Below are 21,354 nucleotides of genomic sequence, written 5' to 3'. Positions count from 1 at the left end.
TGCCACGTGGGCTGAGCATACTCAGGGCCAGCGCTTTATTTTTATTTTTTTATTTTGAAATAATTTTTATTTGGTTTATCAAATATAAAACCGTAACAATATAACCATATATATCCATATTTAAAGATTCCTCTGAATCTCTGGACTTCCCACCTTCCCCTCCATGAATCTATTACTCAGTTTACTATTAAAACAAAACAAATTCCTTCCAGTAGCACCTTAAAGACCAACTAAGTCAGTTCTTGGTATGAGCTTTCGTGTGCATGCACACTTCTTCAGATACATCTGAAGAATGTATCTGTGTGTATCTGAAGAAGTGTGCATGCACACGAAAGCTCATACCAAGAACTGACTTAGTTGGTCTTTAAGGTGCTACTGGAAGGAATTTGTTTTGTTTTGACTATGGCAGACCAACACGGCTACCTATCTGTAACTCAGTTTACTATTATTATTATTCTTTATTCACACACACACACAGTAATATGCAGTTGAAAATGTAATATGTTATATATATGTGTGTGTGTATAAACACACACATATATGTAATATATATTTAAAATACTCATTTTACATCCTTAAGTTATCAGTGACTTCCCTTCTCTTTCTGTTGTTCATTTTACATATCATGAATCCCTGCATATTTTACAAAAACTATACCATTCAGTATTCCATTATTGCATTCATACACACACACACACAGTGCTTTTTTTCTTTAAAAAATGTTTAGGGGTACTCTCATTTTCCTACACATAATGTAATATTGCCCCTCAATGAAGCCAAAGTTTGATTCACAAAATGTTTAGGGGTATGTTGTGGCGATCACACAGGGTCCCCGGATGTTTCACCGTCTAGTGATCCCTGTGCCACCACTTTATTTCTCGCTGCCGCCACCCAAGCCCTAACTGGTAAAATACTGAGTCCAGTCAGAGTTAAATTGGAACATAAACTTCTGTTTATTTATTGCAGTTTAACAAGCATGTGGTTTCATAAACAATATCAATCAATTACAATCATGGGTTGCCTATCCAGACCTATAACTCCCGCTACCTGCTCTCACTCACTAAGCCACCTGTCAGAGTCACCCGTGGTCCCAGCTCACAAGAGACCAAAGTCCACTCCAGCTTATGTACAAAAGCTTTTATTGAAGAACATTAGTAGCTTTACATCCGAGGTCCGTGACCCTACGTCTGTTACCCTTAGACCGCTGAAGTCCCCTCTGAGTCAGTACCGCCTCGACACCAGTTTAAGAGGCTTGTACTGGTCCACCTCTTTCTCTCTTTCCTTTTCCGCAGGGTCTTTCTGCCCCCCTGTGTTCTCTCCCTTCGGGACTCTCCAGAGGCTGAATCCTCTGCCGCCTCCTCCCCCCTCCTTCGGGCTTTGGGACCAGGCTCCTCCCCAGGACTCTCTTCATTTCTGCGCGCCTCCCATTTTGAACTTGGCGCGCTTACGTTGCTCCTGACCTTCCTTTCGACAGTTACACTGCCCTCAATACTACTTTCCTCCCCTTCCGGCAGGACGTTTTGCCCTGATCTCCTTCCCCTCTCTGCTTCCTGTTCTGTTCCTTCTGACACACTGGTCACTCCTCCCCCCTCACTCCGTTCCAGCGGAGCAGCCGGTCTCGCTCTCCAACTCCCACTGGGGGTTCCCCCTTCGTTTCCCTGCTCCTGACTGCTTCCCCCTCTAGCTCCCCTTGGCTTGACCAGAGGGGCTCCCTTTTGGGAGTCCTCCGATTCACTGGACGGACTCATGGACAATCTTGGGTCATTGTCATCCTCTTCCTCGTCAGTCTGGAATCCTTCCCCCTCACTCTGCGTCTCTCTCCCTGAACCCCTGACACCACCTCTCAGATATTTACTTTCTTCCTAGCTCCTAACTGTTCCTGACTCACCTTATTTCACTACCCTAACTCAACCTACCGACAAACTCTATCCCAACTCACTCCCACTCCAACCAACCACCCAACTCCCAATGAACTCCTCTCTTCGCCCTCCCAGAGCTGGTTTTATACTCCCTCTGACTCCACCCCCTGGGTTCTGATTGGGTAACCTGTTTTAACTATTTCACCTCCAGCACTCTCATATGTTAACGTCACATATGTGTACCCCTGTGTCCCCCCAGAAAAAAGCACTATGTGTTTGTGTGTGTGTGTGTGTGTGTGTGTGTGTGTGTATATAATTTGGTTCTTTGGTTGGGACCTCACTTTTTCCATTTTGGGGCCACAGTTGTAGCATACATAAATTACCTTTTTTGACACCTGGGAATTTCAGTCTGAATTATCCCCAACAGAAAGGACTCTGGGGTTTTTTGTGGGGGGGGGGGAGTACTTTTAAACATTTTTTTCAATTTATTGTGGATCATTTCCCAATATGATGGCATCACTTTTAATTAAGTGCAGGGGTGGGCCAGAAGGATTACGGTAATTCTTTTCTCTTTTGCAGGGAAGTACATTCCACCACATCTAATACTCAAGTTTTAGCCCTGCCAGCTTGATACCACAGATCCCATTTTTATGGACTTCTTCAAAGAAGTTTCTCTGTGCCACTGTAACAATTTGTCCGTATTTTCCTGTAAGAAAAAACGGTTTCCAGAGAGGGCATCGTGTGTGCAGGCTAATCCCTAGTTCCTGTTTATCCAGAAGCAGGTCCTTCTTCTTTGAATGAGGCTCCTTTCCAGAATAAAGGTGTGCATTGAATTGCAGTCAATTTTCAAATGAATGGAGAATGGAGAACTGCCAAATCATCCATCCATCCATCCCTTTGAAACAGACTGTGTATTCTATTTACCGCATGTAAGATATCGTTTACTGGAGACATTGTGATCAAAATGCAATCAAGCTAATCAGAATTTTTTTAAACAAAAAACAGGCTGCTAAAACTGATGCCTTGTTATTGAGTACCTTCTGTATTCGAAGCAACAGAATCAAATGTGTGTGTGTGTGTTTCCCATTTTCCAATTAGCACTATAAAATACTGGTTGCGTTGCCATTTTTGTTGCCAGCCTTCGAGTCTGCTCTCCGGCTTACTTAAGGACTCTTATAAATCCAGATGGTTCTAGCAAAATCCGAACTATTGGTATTTATTTACCAATTATTTATACTTTTCAGATATATACATTTCACTGATATTACATTCATTTTGACATTTTAAATCTTGACTTCCTTTCCCCTCTTTCTGTGGTCCCTTAAATTTATTATATATATATATATATATATATATATATATATACACACACACACACACACACACACACACACACACATATATACACTTATATAGCTCCTGCTTATTAAAATCCTGCCAGTGTTTTAATCTGTTTACAATTTATCTGTAAATATTCAATAAACCATTTCCATTCTTTCAATTTATCTGTAAATATTCAATAAACCATTTCCATTCTTTCATAAGCAGTTTGTTATCTTGATTTCTTATTCTTCCGGTAAGTTTCGCCATTTCTGCATATTCCATAAGTTTTTGTATCCATTCATCCTTGCAGCAATGATAATATATTAGTTTAAACATAAAGGACTATAAATTTTTGTATACTGTGTACATTTTAAAGAAAGATGCCTTCTGCTGAGTACACAGCACATTGGTCTTTTAAATCAGTCTTGCAATCAGACTTAAAATCTCACCTGTGGTGGCTGATTGCTGCATTTCAGTCTATTCCTTCTAACCAAGTTTGCAAAAGGGAGATAACTCTGGATTTGAATATCCAGATGATTTGTTGTTGTTGTTTAGTCGTGTCCGACTCTTCATGACCCCGTGGACCAGAGCACGCCAGGCACTCCTGTCTTCCACTGCCTCCTGCAGTTTGGTCAAACTCATGTTTGTAGCTTCGAGAACACTGTCCAACCATCTCATCCTCTGTCGTCCCCTTCTCCTTGCGCCCTCCATCTTTCCCAACATCAGGGTCTTTTCCAGGGAGTCTTCTCTTCTCATGAGGTGGCCAAAGTATTGGAGTCTCAGCTTCAGGATCTGTCCTTCCAGTGAGCACTCAGGGCTGATTTCCTTCAGAATGGATAGGTTTGATCTTCTTGCTGTCCATGGGGCTCTCAAGAGTCTCCTCCAGCACCATAATTCAAAAGCATCAATTCTTCGGCGATCAGCCTTCTTTATGGTCCAGCTCTCACTTCCATACATCACTACTGGGAAAACTATAGCTTTAACTATACAGACCTTTGTCGGCAAGGTGATGTCTCTGCTCCGGCGGTGCGGCGGCAGCGGGAGGGCCCATTAGCTAAAGTGGTGCTTCAGGTTAAGAACAGTTTCAGGTTAAGTACGGACCTCCGGAATGAATTAAGTACTTAACCTGAGGTACCACTGTACAGTTCTAACTGTAGCTTCTTGTCCCACATAGATGACAGATAGAAAACACTATTAAAGGAAATTACCCACAGCCTGATAGATATCTGATCACCCTGATTAAACTTCCATTCTGTGAGCAAAGTGAAATCAACTGTCCAAATCACATCAGAATTTTTATCCCTTGACCAACTCTATATTATTCAACAAATATTTATAGAATTATGGAGAATGGGATACGTTGGAACAATCTGCGGCTGCATGATAGTTAAAGTAAACACTGCTAATCCCCAAACATCTGCCTGGGGTTTCCTGCTTCAGTTTTCCTACTAGAACTGTAATCCTTTTACATTGTGAGCTCCTATGGGAAATTTTATTATTTGATTTACGCCAGACAACCTATAAAGGAGGCCTAGAATTATTTGCAAGCAGGGAAGAATTCCCACTTCAAAACATATAAAACCCACATCAGGGGGAGATGGGAAGCTGTTATTTTCAAATATGATACCTAAATCAACATGTTCTCTAGAAATAGGAAGAGGGCGCATGTATCTTAAAGAAGAAAATATTTGGAAATGTATAGAGATACCTAAAATGTATAGAAACTTATTCATGTATCCTACTACAGCAGCAAGAATGTTACTTGCCCCAAAATGGAAAGAAGCAGAAGTCCCAGCAAAGGAAGAATGGATACAAAAACTTACGTAATATACAGAAATGGCGAAACTTACCGGAAGAATAAGAAATCAAACTTTTTATAAAAGAATGGAAATTGTTTATTGAATATTTGCAGATAAACAGATAAAAACATTGGTAGGATTATCCTAATAACCTGCCGTTTTATAAGAGCATATATTTGTTCATTGAGTCATCTTCTTTAAATATTAAGTTTAATATTTAAATGTTAAGTTAATTTGGATATGCAGAAGATATTAAAAACAAATTTAAGGAACCGCAGAAAGAGGGGGAAGGAAGTCAAGTTTTGAAATGTCTAAATTATTGTAAAATCAGTGAAATGTATAAATTTGAAAAGTATAAAAAAAATTAAGGGAATGCTTTCTGTGAGAATGTCATGCCTTGATCAACATCTCAGATGCTGGTTGAGGGATAGGGTCAAACCAGACAAATCTGGAGAAAAACGACGTGGAGAACTGATATGCCGCAAAACAATAAGCTCTTTCTTGCAGTTTTCAGTGTCCAAATGCTTAAAATGTTATATGCTTTCTGTCCAGGATATACCCTGGCCCCCAAATTGCTGCAGCATCTTAGAACATGAAGGGTGGCTCTCTGTCTCTCTATCTTGCACTATCATCTCATTCATTTCCTTGTACACTATGCACTCCATCTTAACTATGGGGTTTGGCACTCTGGCTTGTTCATCCCAGCAGTTTAAAGCAACTCAAACTGTCAGCCTAGCCTTCCAGAAAGCACTCTTGAAATGGAGAAGATAAATGATGTTACAGTGGTACCTCAGGTTAAGTACTTAATTCGTTCCAGAGGTCCGTACTTAACCTGAAACTGTTCTTAACCTGAGGTACCACTTTAGCTAATGGGGCCTCCCGCTGCCGCCGCACTGCCGGAACCCAATTTCTGTTCTCATCCTGAAGCAAAGTTCTTAACCTGAAGCACTATTTCTGGGTTAGCGGAGTCTTTAACCTGAAGCGTATGTAACCTGAAGCATATGTAACCTGAGGTACCACAGTATAAGAATTCTAAGGTCCCAAATATAAAATAAACGTTCATAAATGTACAAGGCAAACACACCCATAAGTATATAAACCACGTGTCTGAAATAGTACAGGATAGCAAATCCTGAAGCAATTTTGACTCTCCCAGACCATTTTGACTCTCCCAAATTGACTTCAAATATTTCTCTACAAGGAGGAAGGAAATGGGAAAGCCTCTCCATTGTGTTTTGCTTACCTGTCTTAAGGGCGTCTTTGTGTATGAATAGGGTGAGCCTGTGACCTGGATTCAGGAATTAAAGTATTTACCATCACAAAAGAATGGCCAGGCTGCCCAATTAAGCAGTCACTGGTCATTGTCAGGTATCCTGGCAGACAGGATTTCTGCTGCAGACCACCTCCTGTGATGTATTTCTGCTGTAGACATACATCATCCTTCTGTGATGTATGTATGATGTTTTGAAGTGGTGGTCTTGAGCTACAGGGTGGGCAATTTTAAAAGTCTATATAAGGGCTTGCTCACCATTGTTCTGAGTTCCTCCTCCCTCCTGCGTGTGTTGAGTGGGGACCCTGTTGCAACTGTTTTCCTTTAATAAAGATCAGGCTTACTAGCTGCTTTGCTTCTCAATATTCTCTGGTTGGCCTCTGTTATTTCCTCCTACCGATAGGGAACCCACTTAAGGATTCTATACGGGCTCTCTGGTATCCCATAAGGGAAAAGGAGCAGGTTTTTTTCTGTAGCAATGATGAGCTAAAAATCCAGAGAAGTTTGGATGCTAGAAAGGGAGCCTTTCTCAATGGACAAAGCCAATGCTGTTTGGGCACAAACATATATAGCTGCATCTTTTGCAGTGGGCTAAACATTCAGGGACACAGGTGGCGCTGTGGGTTAAACCACAGAGCCTAGGGCTTGCCGATCAGAAGGTCGGCGGTTCGAATCCCCGCAACAGGGTGAGCTCCCATTGTTCGGTCCTAGCTCCTGCCAACCTAGCAGTTCGAAATCATGTCAAAGTGCAAGTAGATAAATAGGTACCACTCTGGCGGGAAGGTAAATGGCGTTTCCGTGCGCTGATCTGGTTCGCCAGAAGCGGCTTAGTCATGCTGGCCACATGACCCGGAAGCTGTACACCAGCTCCCTCGGCCAGTAAAGCGAGATGAGCGCCGCAACCCCAGAGTCGTCCGCGACTGCACCTAACGGTCAGGGTTCCCTTTACCTTTAAACATTCAGGAACACTGGCTCTCTGAAATCACTCGCTCCCATTTTATTGTTTTGTTGCACTCATCTCCTAGGTACAGGTCTAGGAATTATGGGGATGGCGGTGCCACAGTAAATGACCTGGCCTTTATGCCACAATTCTTAATGAATATAGCGGTACCTTGGTTCTCAAATGCCTTGGTACTCAAATGCCGAAAACCCAGACGCAAGTGTTCTAGTCTTCTAACGTTTCTCAGAAGCTGAACGTCTGATGCAGCTGTCGGCTATTTTTTCCAGGGCACCTGCGCCAATCAGAAGCTGCACTTTGGTTTTTGAACATTTTAAAATTCAAACAGACTTCTGGAACTGATGAAGTTTGGTGCTTTTGTTTTTGCTATTTATTTTGCATTTTTGTTTTTGAGGCTTTTTCAGTTCGTTGTTGTTTTTTTGTGACTGTGTGGAACCCAGTTCAGCTACTGATTGATTGATTGATTGATTGATTGATTGACTGACTGACTGATTGATTGTGTGACTGCGGAAATGGATAAAAGCCCCCCATCCAAACAATGAGTATCATCAGTGCAGGTAAGAAAAAAAAATGTAATTTTAATTTTTATCATCTACACTACTGTCTTATTTATTTTATAGTAGAGTACATTGTTTATTAGGGGACGCGGGTGGTGCTGTGGTCTAAACCACAGAGCCTAGGGCTTGCCGATCAGAAGGTCGGCAGTTCGAATCCCCGTGATGGGTTGAGCTCCCATTGTTCAGTCCCAGCTCCTGCCCACCTAGCAGTTTGAAAGCACGTCAAAGTGCAAGTAGATAAATAGTACTGCTCCGGCGGGAAGGTAAACGCCGTTTCCGTGCGCTGCTCTGGTTTGCCAGAAGCAGCTTAGTCATGCTGGCCACATGACCCGGAAAAACTGTCTGTGGACAAACATCGTCTCCCTTGACCAGAAAGTGAGATGAGCGCCACAACCCCAGAGTCATCCATGACTGGACCTAACGGTCAGGGGTCCCTTTACCTTTACCTTACATTGTTTATTGCTTTCGTTTTATGGATCAATGGTCTCGTTAGAGAGTAAAATTCATGTTAAATTGCTGTTTTAGGGGTTGTTTTTTAAAGCCTGGAACGGATTAATCTGTTTTGTATTACTTTCAATGGGAAAGCACGCCTTGGTGTTGGAACGCTTTGGTTTTGGAATGGATTTCCGAAATGGGTTAAGTTTGAGAACCAAGGTACCACTGTATTGGCAACTAAAGCAAAAGGATATGTGCTTCTCTCCGTCAGTTCCTCAAAAGAAGATCGCATAACCCTCTGCAACACAATGGAATGGTTGATCCCATTTAACTCACAAATACCCACTGTGTCGTATCATGGGGAACTTGGGGGTATTCCCTGCTGACGTTATTGTGACATGAATTCTCAGAGAACTCTATGGAGGCAAAGGAACTGCTGTTGTCTTGTTTCACATTATTTATTGCTTTTAGTTTAGTCCACGTAGGAGTTAGGAAGTGCCTGGCACTAATAAACTTATCACCCTATTACATTAGGTAAAAAGGTAAAGGGACCCCTGACCATTAGGTCCAGCCATGACCGACTCTGGGGTTGTGGCGCTCATCTTGCTTTATTGGCCGAGGGAGCCGACGTACAGCTTCCGGGTCATGTGGCCAGCATGACTAAGCCACTTCTGGCGAACCAGAGCAGTGCATGGAAACGCTGTTTAGCTTCCTGCTGGAGCGATACCTATTTATCTTCTTGCACTTTGACATGCTTTTGAACTGCTAGGTTGGCAGGAGCAGGGACTGAGCAACGGGAGCTCACCCCGTCGTGGGGATTCGAACCGCCGACCTTCTGATTGGCAAGCCCTAGGCTCTGTGGTTTAACCTACAGCGCCACCCGCGTCCCTAATTATTCTGATTTTTACTTTGTTGTAAGTATTTTTATTTCTTTTCTTATTTTATCCAGTACCGGGATGAACGATAAAAACCAGAATAGAGAACAAACAGTATAGTGCAACGTCTTATGCATGTGCCTTCTTAGAGTTCTTAATTTTTTTTGCCCTCCACAGTTGCACAGAGAAGACTATAACTATTAATGGTGTTTTCTGTCCAGCTATAACTGCCAGAAGTATTGCCAAATGTGCCACGCCTGAAGTGCAGGATGTTTGAGATATGCAAGTCATGACATAAGGTCAAAAAAGATTGCCAAATCATGATTGTCTTGACATGACAAAGCTTCAGCTAATGAGTGATCTTGTCTATGAAAGTTATATTCCACTTAATTGATACGAACTCAGCAGTGAAAGGTCCTTAGCAGTTTTCCATAACTAATGAATCTACCAGCGCCATACGTATAGTCAATTCCTTCAACAATATATCCTTGTTCTCGTCTTCAGACATATTAAGCTATGACAGTTGTGGACAAAATATGTGCTGTTCCACATAAACCATTTCTCGGAACTTTTCCACATCCCTTCGTAAATATTGGTGGTCCAGAAGAAAACATTTTGGATAGCTGAACTGGAGTCTGATACCATTTGTGAAATCAGCTTCAGTGAATTTCCTCTCATGTTGTCGGACACCTGAATTTCCAATTTGCATATCTGCTTCCTATGTTTTTTGTGTTTGTTTTTTAAGAATAGCGGTGGAACTCATTCACATCCTGCAAGATTGAGGGCAATTTTTATTTATTTATTTAAATTTTTATTTATACTTTTCAAATGACATTTCATTGATTTTACAATCATTTTAACATTTCTAGGTTTGACTTGTTTCCCCCTCTTTCTGCAGTTCCGTATATTTATCTTTTAAAGTCTTCTGCATATCCAAATTCATTTAATCTGCTCATTTAATTATCTACTTTAAATATATACAAAACTGCAGGTTATTACAATAATCCTGCCATCGTTTTTATCTGTTTGCAATTTATCTGTAAATATTCAACAAAACATCTCCACTCTTTTATAAAAAGTTTGTTATCTTGATTTCTTATTCCTCCAGTAAGTTTCGCCATTTCTGCATATTCCATAAGTTTTTGTATCCATTCTTCCTTTGCTGGGACTTCTGCTTCTTTCCAATTTGCAGTGAGTAACATTCTCGCTTCTCGGCCTTTTGGCTAAGATCAAGTGTCATATCTGTTCTTATCGGATAGAGGGCAATTTTTAGACTAAGCCTCTCTCTCTCCCTTTTGCATACTGCTGCGTAAATTTCCAAAGGTGACAATGGCCCCAAGTCTTGCGTTTTAGTACAGTTGCCAGTAATAAAACTGCAAATAATTCTGATTTTTCTCTATGCAAATATTCTGCTGGTTGGATCTGATGGGGTGACCAAGCTGGGTGACCAACAGCAAGTTGAGCCAGAACCAACTAATATTGATTTTGTCCCTTCCTTCTCTCTACTGAGTTCTGCTAAGAGGATCCTGAGAGGCAGTATGTTGTAAGAAGGCAGATGGATGAGAGGCTGTCTGAGAGCAGAATGAGGTTGGTGGTGTGGGACTATTCAGGGTAACAGGAGAGCATATATTGTTTATTAATATTCTTCCTACCTTGCGCTAGCAAGTTCCTTTACTTAGCAGGGTTTATATTCCCCTTTTCACACGCACAGCAGATAGCTAGTTGTAGGCTTGTATAAGCCTCTCACTATTGTACAGTTCAGTCTGAAATTTAATTGTACATTCCTGGTAAGTTCCCTTGAATCCCTCTTAAAAGAATAAAGATGCCACAATCTTATTCAAAGTCGATAAAAGAAGTTTACTTACATCAGTTTACAGATGGATCCCTGAAGGCAGACTTAGTTACAAATATGTACATGTGGATCTACCTCATATGGGGAAATAATCCCAGTGCTTCTGCTAGCTGAGAGCTAGCAGAGCAGTCCTAGCTAGAAGCTGGTCAAACAAAGAAGAAAGTGAAAAAGAGAGAGGTGTGCTGCATGACTCATCCTTTTCTTACCTGGACAGGTTAGGTCACGCCCAACTTTAGTCACATGCAAAGGAAGGATGCTCCAGCCAGGAGAAACAGGAAATTTCAACTGGCTGTACCAAACATTCCCTCGCCTGTCTTCTCTAGCATTACAAGGAATGTTGTACTCGACTGCTCCCAGTGGATTACCGTAATTTTCGCTCCAAAACACACACTTTTTTGCTCCTAGAAAGTAAGGGAAAATGCCTGTGCGTGTTACGGAGCGAATGCACTCGACCGGAGCCATGGCTGCCATCAGTCAAGCAAAGCGGGAGCCGCTTGCAGGGCTTTGCACAACTCTAGCTTTGATTGCTTTACAGGCAGGAGGAGGGGGAGGAGCCGAGGAAGAGGGAGGGAAGGAGAGCCATGGCAGCAAAGCGGGCAGCAGCCGCTTACATGAGAGGAGAGAGAGGGGGAGAATTTTTAAAAAGGCTGCTGGGGACAGGAGGGCACAGGATGAGGGAGAGGGGGGAAATTACGATTCTCCCAGCGTCTCAGCTGATCCGCTGAGCAGGACTTGGGTTGCAGGGGATTCGCCATTAGCTGCGTAAAGCAGCAAAGAGGAAGAGAAGGAGCAAAGCGGGAGAGGAGAGGAGCTGCTTACACTGCTGTAAGTGGCTGCTGTCCAGTTGGCTCCTTTAAAGCAACAGTGCTCTTTCCCTCCCCCCTCCCTGCTCAGCTCACTGAAAAGCTCCTTTTCCACACACCCCATGCAAGCTCCTTCTCCCCTTAAACCCCTCTCCTGCATCATTAGCAGCATCCTTCTCCACACACCCCATGCGTGTTCCTTCTCCCCTTAAACCCCTCTCCTGCATTATTAGCAGCATCCTCCACACACCCCACGCGTGTTCCTTGTCCCTTGAATGCTTTTCCTTCCCTCCCCACTTAAAACGTGGTTACAAAGCACGGATCCACATGGATCCTCAGGATTTTTGCACTGGGTCACCCCAAGTTCACCATCAGATCACATAGCATATCCATGGCTACAGCCTGCACCAAAAAACACACACGCACCCACTGTTTCATGGGGCTGCAATGGCGCAAAAACTTGGTTACAATGCCACTACCGATCCTCAGGAGGGGGTGGAGTTGCGGGCTCACGACCCCTCCCACACTCCCGCGGGGCTGAGGTCAGCCTCGCGGGATTACAGGGTTTCCCCAGTCACCCCCACGTTCCGGCGAGGCTGGGGTCAGCCTCGCGCGATTCAGGGATTCCCCAGTCACACCCCCGCGCGCCAGCCAATCGGCAGGCGGCAGGGGCGGGCCTCCTAGAGGCCACATAAGGTCGGGGCAGCCACCGGCTCGCCCCTTTTCTCCCTGGCAGCGAGCAGATCACATAGCATATCCATGGCTACAGCCTGCACCAAAAAACACACACGCACCCACTGTTTCATGGGGCTGCAATGGCGCAAAAACTTGGTTACAAAGCATGGATCCACATGGATCTTCAGGATTTTTGCATTGGGCTACCCTAAACTCACCGTCAGATCACGTCTGTGGCCACAGCATGAACCACAAAAATCATACATCCACTGTTTTGTTTAGAACATTTTTTCTTGTTTTTCTCCTCTAAAAACTATGTGCGTGTTATGGTCAGGTGCGTGTTATAGAGCGAAAAATACGGTACATCCCACAGGTGGAGCATATTGCTGTTTTCTTTCTGATATGAAGTTCTTGATTCAACAGCAACATTTTAATGACTTAATTTGGTGCCATCCGACTGTCTTTCATGCAAAACGATCCCCATGACCTCATACAATGGGCAACTGGGATATTTAATCATTTGCCGTTCGTGTATTATTATTATTATTATTATTATTATTATTTAAAATTCTTCAGACATCTTTATTGAAAGTTCAAAAAGTACATAATTATATGTGCACTAAACACGATGAGACGTAAATAAAAGAGAGAGAAAAGAAAAAAAGAAACAGCACCCATGTAAAAGGAAAAATAAAGGGGGGAAGGGGGAAAACCCAAAACTGTATACTTTACAAAGTTGCTATTGTTACGATATGGATGCAATGCAGCTGCAAAGTGCTAGCTTGACAAGTAAACATAATGGGAATGTTGGGACTGCCCGTGGGAATCAGAGGAACAGTCTAATCACAGTGCGAAGCACCGGAATTAGCTCAGAGTGTAATATGAGCTCTTCCGTTTATTCCTATCCAGGAAGTGTTTGTCACTACACTGCTGGAGTTTGAAGAGAGCAGTCATGTTTTTTGTAATGCTGCAAAGACAGAAATAAAGGCATGTAAATACGTTTCTGTCTATCTCTTTCCCCTGCCAGGGGGCAGGGAAGAGGGGGGGTGTTCTTCTCACGTTTGAGAAGAATCGCCGATCGAGACCTTGCCTGCGCCTGCTGGGGAATGCAGCCAGGGAGGTCAACAGGGAATCAAGCCGGGTGCCTAGGATTGTTGCCAATTCCTCCTGATAAAGGGCTTGATATCCCGACAGCTATTGTATTTCACCAGATCTTAGCCTATTACAGTACAGTGGTACCTACAGTACAGTGGTACCTTGGGTTACATATGCTTCAGGTTACAGACGCTTCAGGTTACCAACTCCGCTAACCCAGAAATAGTACCTTGGGTTAAGAACTTTGCTTCAGGATGAGAACAGAAATCGTGCAGCAGCGGCTCAGTGGCAGCGGGAGGCCCCATTTGTTAAAGTGGTGCTTCAGGTTAAGAACAGTTTCAGGTTAAGAACGGACCTCCAGAATGAATTAAGTACCAAACCCGAGGTACCACTGTATTTGTAAGAATGGATTATATTTTTATAATGTATTTTAATGAGGCCAAAGAGATTAGTTGCACCCAAGTTGTTTCTTAATGTTCATATTTCCAAAGCTTTTGTCATTCTTGCAAAGCTTTCTGTGCTCCAGAGTAAAAGCATAATCGTCGTCGTGGAAGACAGCTATCTCAGGTATTGTATCAGCTAAGATTCTGTGAGAATTTAGTAATCCAGTACTCACAATGGGAGTTAAGAGCAGGGACGGCCCGCCGAATTGCTGCTATTAAGATGAATGTATTGCCAAAAATGTTGTTTTTGTTTCAAACATTGCAGATTGTGGACAAAACGGAGTGCTTCCGGAAGTGGCAGAAAGATATATCTAAATTTGTCTGGCAGGGCAAAAAGCCCAGAATTAAGTTTAAGATATTAACAGATGCGAAAGAAAGAGGGGGCTTTGCCCTGCCAGACTTAAAGTTGTACTATGAAGCCGCAGCTTTTTGCTGGCTAAAAGACTGGCTACTTCTCGAAGACACTGACGTGCTGGACCTGGAAGGTTTTAACAATGCTTTTGGTTGGCATGCATACTTATGGTATGATAAAGTTAAGATCAATAAGGCCTTTAAGAACCATATTGTCAGGAAAGCAGTGTTTAATGTCTGGACAAAATATAAAGACTTACTGGAAAATAAAACTCCAAGGTGGCTCTCACCTCTGGAGGCTAAGGCCCTAAAAAGACCCAATATGGAGGCCAAATGGCCAAAATATTGGGAAATATTAGAAAAAGATGGAGACAATTGGAAATTGCAGAGTTTGGAGAAAATGAAGGATAAGGTGCGAGACTGGTTACATTATGCTCAGATTAAAGAAGTTTTTAAAAATGATAAAAAGTTAGGGTTCCAGGTGGAGAAATCGAAGTTAGAAACTGAATTGTTAGAACCAAAGACTAAGGTTCTATCTAGAATGTATAACTTGCTGTTAAAATGGAATACACAAGACGAAATGGTTAAATCGGCTATGATAAAATGGGCACAGGACATTGGGCATAACATTATGTTTGAGGACTGGGAAAGGTTGTGGACCACTGGGCTGAACTTCACCGCATGTAATGCTCTGAAGGAAAATGTTATGAAAATGATATATAGATGGTACATGACCCCAGTTAAACTTGCTAAAATATACCATTCGTCTGATAATAAATGTTGGAAATGTAAAGAAAATGAAGGAACATTCTTTCACCTCTGGTGGACATGCCCTAAGGTGAAGGTCTTCTGGGAAATGATATATAATGAACTGAAAAAGGTATTTAAGTATACCTTCACACAGAAACCAGAGGCCTTCCTCCTGGGTATTGTCGGCCAGAAGGTGTTAAAGAAGGATCGAACATTTTTCATGTATGCAACAACGGCAGCAAGGATTCTTATCGCAAAAAACTGGAAAACTCAAGATCTACCCACACTGGAAGAGTGGCAGATGCAGCTGATGGACTATATGCAACTGGCCGAGATGACCGGCAGAATCCGTGATCTGGGAGAAGAGAAGATGGAGGAAGACTGGGAGAAATTCAAAATGTATTTACAAAAACATTGTAATTTGGTTGAATCTTAAGAAGGATGCTGGATTATAAAAAACTGCTCACCACTAAATTAGATCTAAATTTGATTATAAGTGAGACTAAAGAAAATATAAAATTTTTTGGGAAGAAGTGCTAGATTATATTTGAATGAATGGACATGAGATTGAAAACAAGTTGATAATTTGTGTGGAAAATTTTTTAACAATGCAAATGGGAGCGGGAGACGTGAGGGAGTCCAAAGAAGTGATGAAATTGTTATGACAGAAATAAGATTGTTTATTATGTGTGCATTTATATTTTAAAATCTTAATAAATATTTATAAAAAAAAAAAAAAGAGCAGGGACGGCCCAAGACATTTTGGCGCTTGAGGTGGGCTCCAAAATAGCACCAGGGATGTAGAAGTGAGGAAAGATCAACATCAGGAACAACAAGCAGTAGGGGGAGAGAATCTGTTGCCCCAGTGGATCGTGCTGCCTCGGCCTAACTCATGAGTGGAGCAGTCCTGGTTAAAATAAAAACTGGAACATACAAATCTCTCCCCAGAGAGGCAAAAATGGGAAGAGAGACCTTGTTGCTGCTTGGTTAAAATGCTTGTAACCAAACCCCAGATGGACAGCAGAGGCAGAGGTTGGCTTGGTGGCATTATTTCTGCAGTGAAGGAACTTAAAAAGTAGGCTGCGCTACTCTGGTGGGTTGACCCAAAAGGGGTGACACCAGAGGGACATTGGCCCTTTAGGAGTCATCCCTCTAGAAGTCATGATGAAAGTGTGGACACTTACGCTGAGATCTTGTTTATAGTCCACAGCCTTGAACAGTGTTTCTCCAGCTGTTTTTGGACTACATCATCGCTAGCTTGCGAGATCGGTGGTCAGGGATGATGAGGACTATAGTCCAAAAAGAAGCCGGAGATCTAAGTTTGGGAAATACTGGCCTAGATGAATGGCGCTTGGTGAGAGAGCATGGAAAAAAGGCAATTGTCTGCCACATGGGATGAGGACCATCGATAATGGTGGGCATTAGACCCGTTGGGGTGAGAGCTGGTAGCAATGTCTGTGTTGTTCTAGGTGAGAAATGAAGCCTGGTTCTTGGATGCTGGGAGATTCAAGTCTCTGATTGATACGATTGAATGACTTGGAAACTTTATGGCATTTCGTATACCAAGCAGAGGGCCTTCTTGGTAGTGGTGCCCGCCCTGTGGAACGCCCTCCCATCAGATGTCAAGGAAATAAACAACTATCTGACTTTTAGAAGACATCTGAAGGCAGCCCTGTTTAGGGAAGTGTTATGTACTGAAGTCTCATACAGGGCCAGCAGGGCGATACTGTAGATAGTTATGCAAATAAGGGATCAAAAGTGACGTTCAGTGATTGGATAGTTTTAGAAAAAAATTACAGTTACGTTGTACTGGAGCTCTATATAAGCAGGCTGACTGAACCCTTCAGTTCAGTTCTGTTCTGGCCTGTGAATAAACAAGAGCTGTTTGAAGAATCGCTGTGTCGTCTGATATGTTCACCCACAACTTAACAGGAAGTTTTTAATGTTTGATGTTTTATCGTTTTTTTAATATTCTGTTGGGAGCCGCCCAGAGTGGCTGGGGAAACCCAGCCAGATGGGCGGGGTATAAATGTATTATTATTATTATTATTATTATTATTATTATTATTATTATTATTATTATTATTATACTATGCTTTCCTTGTGTTTGTATGTTGGTATTACTCTCTCTTCTGTTTCATTTAAGCTATGAAACTAGGTGGGTTTACAGTGGTATCTCAGGTTAAGTTCCGGAGGTCCGTACTTAACCTGAAACTGTTCTTAACCTGAAGCACCACTTTAGCTAATGGGGCCTCCTGCTGCTGCTGCGCCACCGGAGCCCGATTTCTGTTCTTCTCCTGAAGCAAAGTTCTTAACCTGAAGCACTATTTCTGGGTTAGTGGAGTCTGTAACCTGAAGCGTATGTAACCTGAAGCCTATGTAACCTGAGGTACCACTGTATATGTACCCTTTTGAACAATGTTGTACGGATTTATTTATTTATTTTGTATTCACTTACTGATATTATTTCTAATTGTTTTTAATAAGTTCTTTTCATTGTTGTTGTTTGTTTGATATATTGCGAACCGGTTTGGTCACAATATTATGAAAAGGGGGTCTAAAAAATAAGCAAGGTGGAAAGCATCCATGTCTTTTGGCTATAAATATTCTGATGGGCATGGGTTCTAATGTCATTTAGGAATGACAGCTGGAGCAGACAGGCCCCAACCCAATATCCTAGATTATATGCAATTATGGCTCGCAAGGAAGTGTATCTCTCGTTATCTAGCCAGATGGAATGGCAATTATTTCATATTAACTGGGCCTCTGCTTCCATAAAAGAGGGTGTTCTGTTTGCCCCGTGTCAACATTGCTATAGTTCTTATGGAGTACTTTAAAAATAAAATACCTACAACTGCTTTAAAATACCTTCCTTCCCCCCCTTTTTGCAGTTTAATCTTTAAGGCACCCAGCTGGGCCCTGCTGCTAATTTGTACCTCAAAATAGTATGCAACTGTACACACACAAAAAACCTGTGGTCTCTACCTGGAATTGGGAATGAAAATAAGGAGTTCCATTTCATCATGCAATCTTTAGGCACTTGACAGCTGTAGGAATTCCACTGCCACTTGAGATGGGAGCGGGGCGGTTATTGGGTTGTTGTTTTTATTTTAATTATGTATTTTGTGGTTTTATATTTTGATTTTATTCTGTGAACCGCCCTGAGACCTCCGGGTATAAGGTGGTATCTAAATTAAATAAATATGTTCCCCTCTTTATTTTCAACTTTCTTGGGCACATGAAACTAACCACAATTACCTCGAATTTCTGCTTAACCCTCAAGAAAGAAGGGCATTTTCGCTGGCCAGGTTTAATTCAAATCCATCAAACCTCCTTTGGGGAAGGTTCTCAGGCAGGATGGAAGGAGAAAGAACTTGCCCAGGTGAAGACCACCTGGTGAAAACCCTTACACGTATGGTTCTTAATTTTAAACTATATGCTGATCTCCGTCAGCAATTTCTAGATCAACTCCGTATCCCCAAATGGAAACCAGAGTTGGAGGTCATACCTTTTCTATTACTGGGGAATGATCGGGAGCTCACCAAGTTAGTGGCTAAATATCTCTATTTGTTTTTTTGTCGTCAAAATACACTGCAGACGTCTGATCTCCCTGGAGACCTTAGAGATGTGACAACAGACTGCTCTGCCTCCTTCCTTTTAGCAAATGTTTTGTGCCACTGGGGAAGTGGTCATTCTGTATTGATTTGTTTTTGATGTTTGTATGTGATGCCGATAAAAAGTTTTGATGAATAATTAATAATAAAATAAAATAAAATAAAATAAAATAAAAAGAAAGAAAGAAAGAAAGAAATATGATACTTGATTTAGCCTGGCAGAGGGAGAATCTGAAGTACATACATGCACACACACATAATTTTATTAGTGTGCCAGCTTTTCAAACCATGCTCAAGGTGGCTTACAACATGAAAAAAATACTTAACTGCAACATGACAAAAGCAGTCATAAACAATAAATTTAAAAATGCACAACCAAATGGAACAATTTGCACATAATTCACAAGATCTAGCATAAAAATCCAAAAAAACCAACAGCAACAACCTCCCCACCCTCAAACAAAACAAAATAACTCTCAAACACTCCAGCCCAATAGTAGCATCTAGGAATTTGCATCTATGCTTACAGAACCTTTATTCGTATTTGTATATGTACCATTTGTAAATGTTAGCCGTGCTGCTCTTCCCAATCGTCCATAAAACCTCATGGACAAATTATGGGATGGCCACCGGCCGCCATCCCGAGGATGTCCATTTTAGCTTTGCTGAAAGCCCGTGGGATTCTTAATTATTTTCCTCTGAGCAGAAACCATTCCTTCTTTACACCACATACTGTACACACACATTGCCTGAAGCCCCTTTTGGGGCATGCTGGAAGGAAATCTCTGAATTTTGCCCTTGACTCATGATGCAAATAAAACAGGAACGAAAAGCATCCCCAACTGCTCCTTTTTAGAGGAAACTAGTCTGAAGCTTTCTGCCGGTAAAATGAGTGGGCTTGTGCTTGTGCCATCAATAGTTGCGCAGAAGAAGGAATTTTAGCAAGGAAGCTTTTCTCTTCCACACCTCTATTCAAAGAACAGCAGCAATGACCCCCTTAGGCTGTATTATAAGAAAAACTGCTCCCTTTCCATTATGAGGTATTCCAAAGCCTGTATAGAGTCCGTAAGTGGACTCTTGAAATTGCCCACCCTGTAGCTCTCCCAACAGATGTCAAGGAAATAAACAATTGTCTAACTTTTACAAGACATCTGAAGGCAGCCATGTACAGTGGTACCTCGGGTTACATACGCTTCAGGTTACATACGCTTCAGGTTACAGACTCCACTAACCCAGAAATAGTACCTCAGGGCCTCCCGCTGCCGCCACGCTGCCAGAGCACGATTTCTGTTCTCATCCTGAAGCAAAGTTCTTAACCTGAAGCACTATTTCTGGGTTAGCAGAGTCTGTAACCTGAAGCGTATGTAACCTGAAGCGTATGTAACCCGAGGTACCACTGTATTTCTATGCATGTTTATCCAGAAGCTAACCCAAGGAGGTTGAATAGAACCAGGGCTTTCCAGGCTCTGGTTGCTAGCTGTTTTTGGACTGCAATTCCCATCATCCCTGACCACTGGTCCTGCTGGCTAGGGATGATGGCAGTTGTGGTTCAGGGGAAGCTGGGAGACCCAAGTTTGGGAAACCCTGAATTAGACTTACTTTGGGTTAAATCTATATAGGATTGAAACCTGACCCACTGTTTGGGGCTACTTCATACAATGCAAACTGGCTCAAATTTTTTTTTTTTTTGGTTGTAAGTCGCTCTGAGTTGCCTTGGGCAAGATAAAGCAGCTAACAAATGTACATGAGCCCAGAGTAGCTGGGGAAATCCAGCCAGATGGGTGGGGTATGAATTAATAATAATAATAATAATAATAATAATAATAATAATAATAATTCATACCCTGCCCATCTGGCTAGGTTCCCCCAGCCACTCTGGGCGGCTTCCAATAGAATATTAAAACATGATAAAACAACATTAAAAACTTCCCTAAACAGAGCTGTCTTCAGGTGTCTTCCAAAAGTCAGGTAGTTGTTTATTTCCTTGACGTCAGATGGGAGGGCGTTCCACAGGGCGGGTGCCACATCCGAGAAGGTCCTCTGCCTGCTTCCCTGTAACCTCACTTCTCGCAGAAGGCCCTCGGTGCTGGACCTCAGTGTCCGGGCTGAGCGATGGGGGTGGAGATGCTCCTTCAGGTATACTGGGCCGAGGCCATTTAGGGCTTTAAAGGTCAGCACCAACACTTTGAATTGGGCTTGGAAACATACTGGGAGCTAATGTAGGTCTTTCAGGATCGGTGTTATATGGTCTCGGGGGCCACTCACAATCACCAGTCTAGCTGCCGCATTCTGGATTAATTGCAGTTTCCAGGTCACCTTCAAAGGTAGCCCCACGTAGAGCGCACTTCAGTAGTCCAAGAATTGCAGTCAGGCTGCTTCTTATCTCTGGACTCTCCTTTGGGGTCTGTTGTGATGAGCTCCTGGACTTCAAACTTTGCCACTGCACCACTGGTGACATTGGCTTAAAAAAGTGCTATATGGCATATACACTTTTGGGACTGACTGCATTCTAACAGGATTTAAAGCAATGGTGTGGAACTTGTGCTGGTGTGGATCCCAACTCCCATTAGCCTTTGCTAGCCTGGCCAATGGCTAGGGATGATGGATGCTGTAGTACACAACATCCCAATTTAAAACCTGCTTGTATGCAGAACTGTTTAGTTGTAGAGAGAGAGGAGAGAGAGAGATGTATTTT

This window comes from Podarcis erhardii (assembly GCF_964252035.2).
Source record: "Podarcis erhardii genome assembly, chromosome: 9".
NCBI lineage: Eukaryota > Metazoa > Chordata > Lepidosauria > Squamata > Lacertidae > Podarcis > Podarcis erhardii.
Note: the sequence above shows the minus strand (reverse complement) of the source record.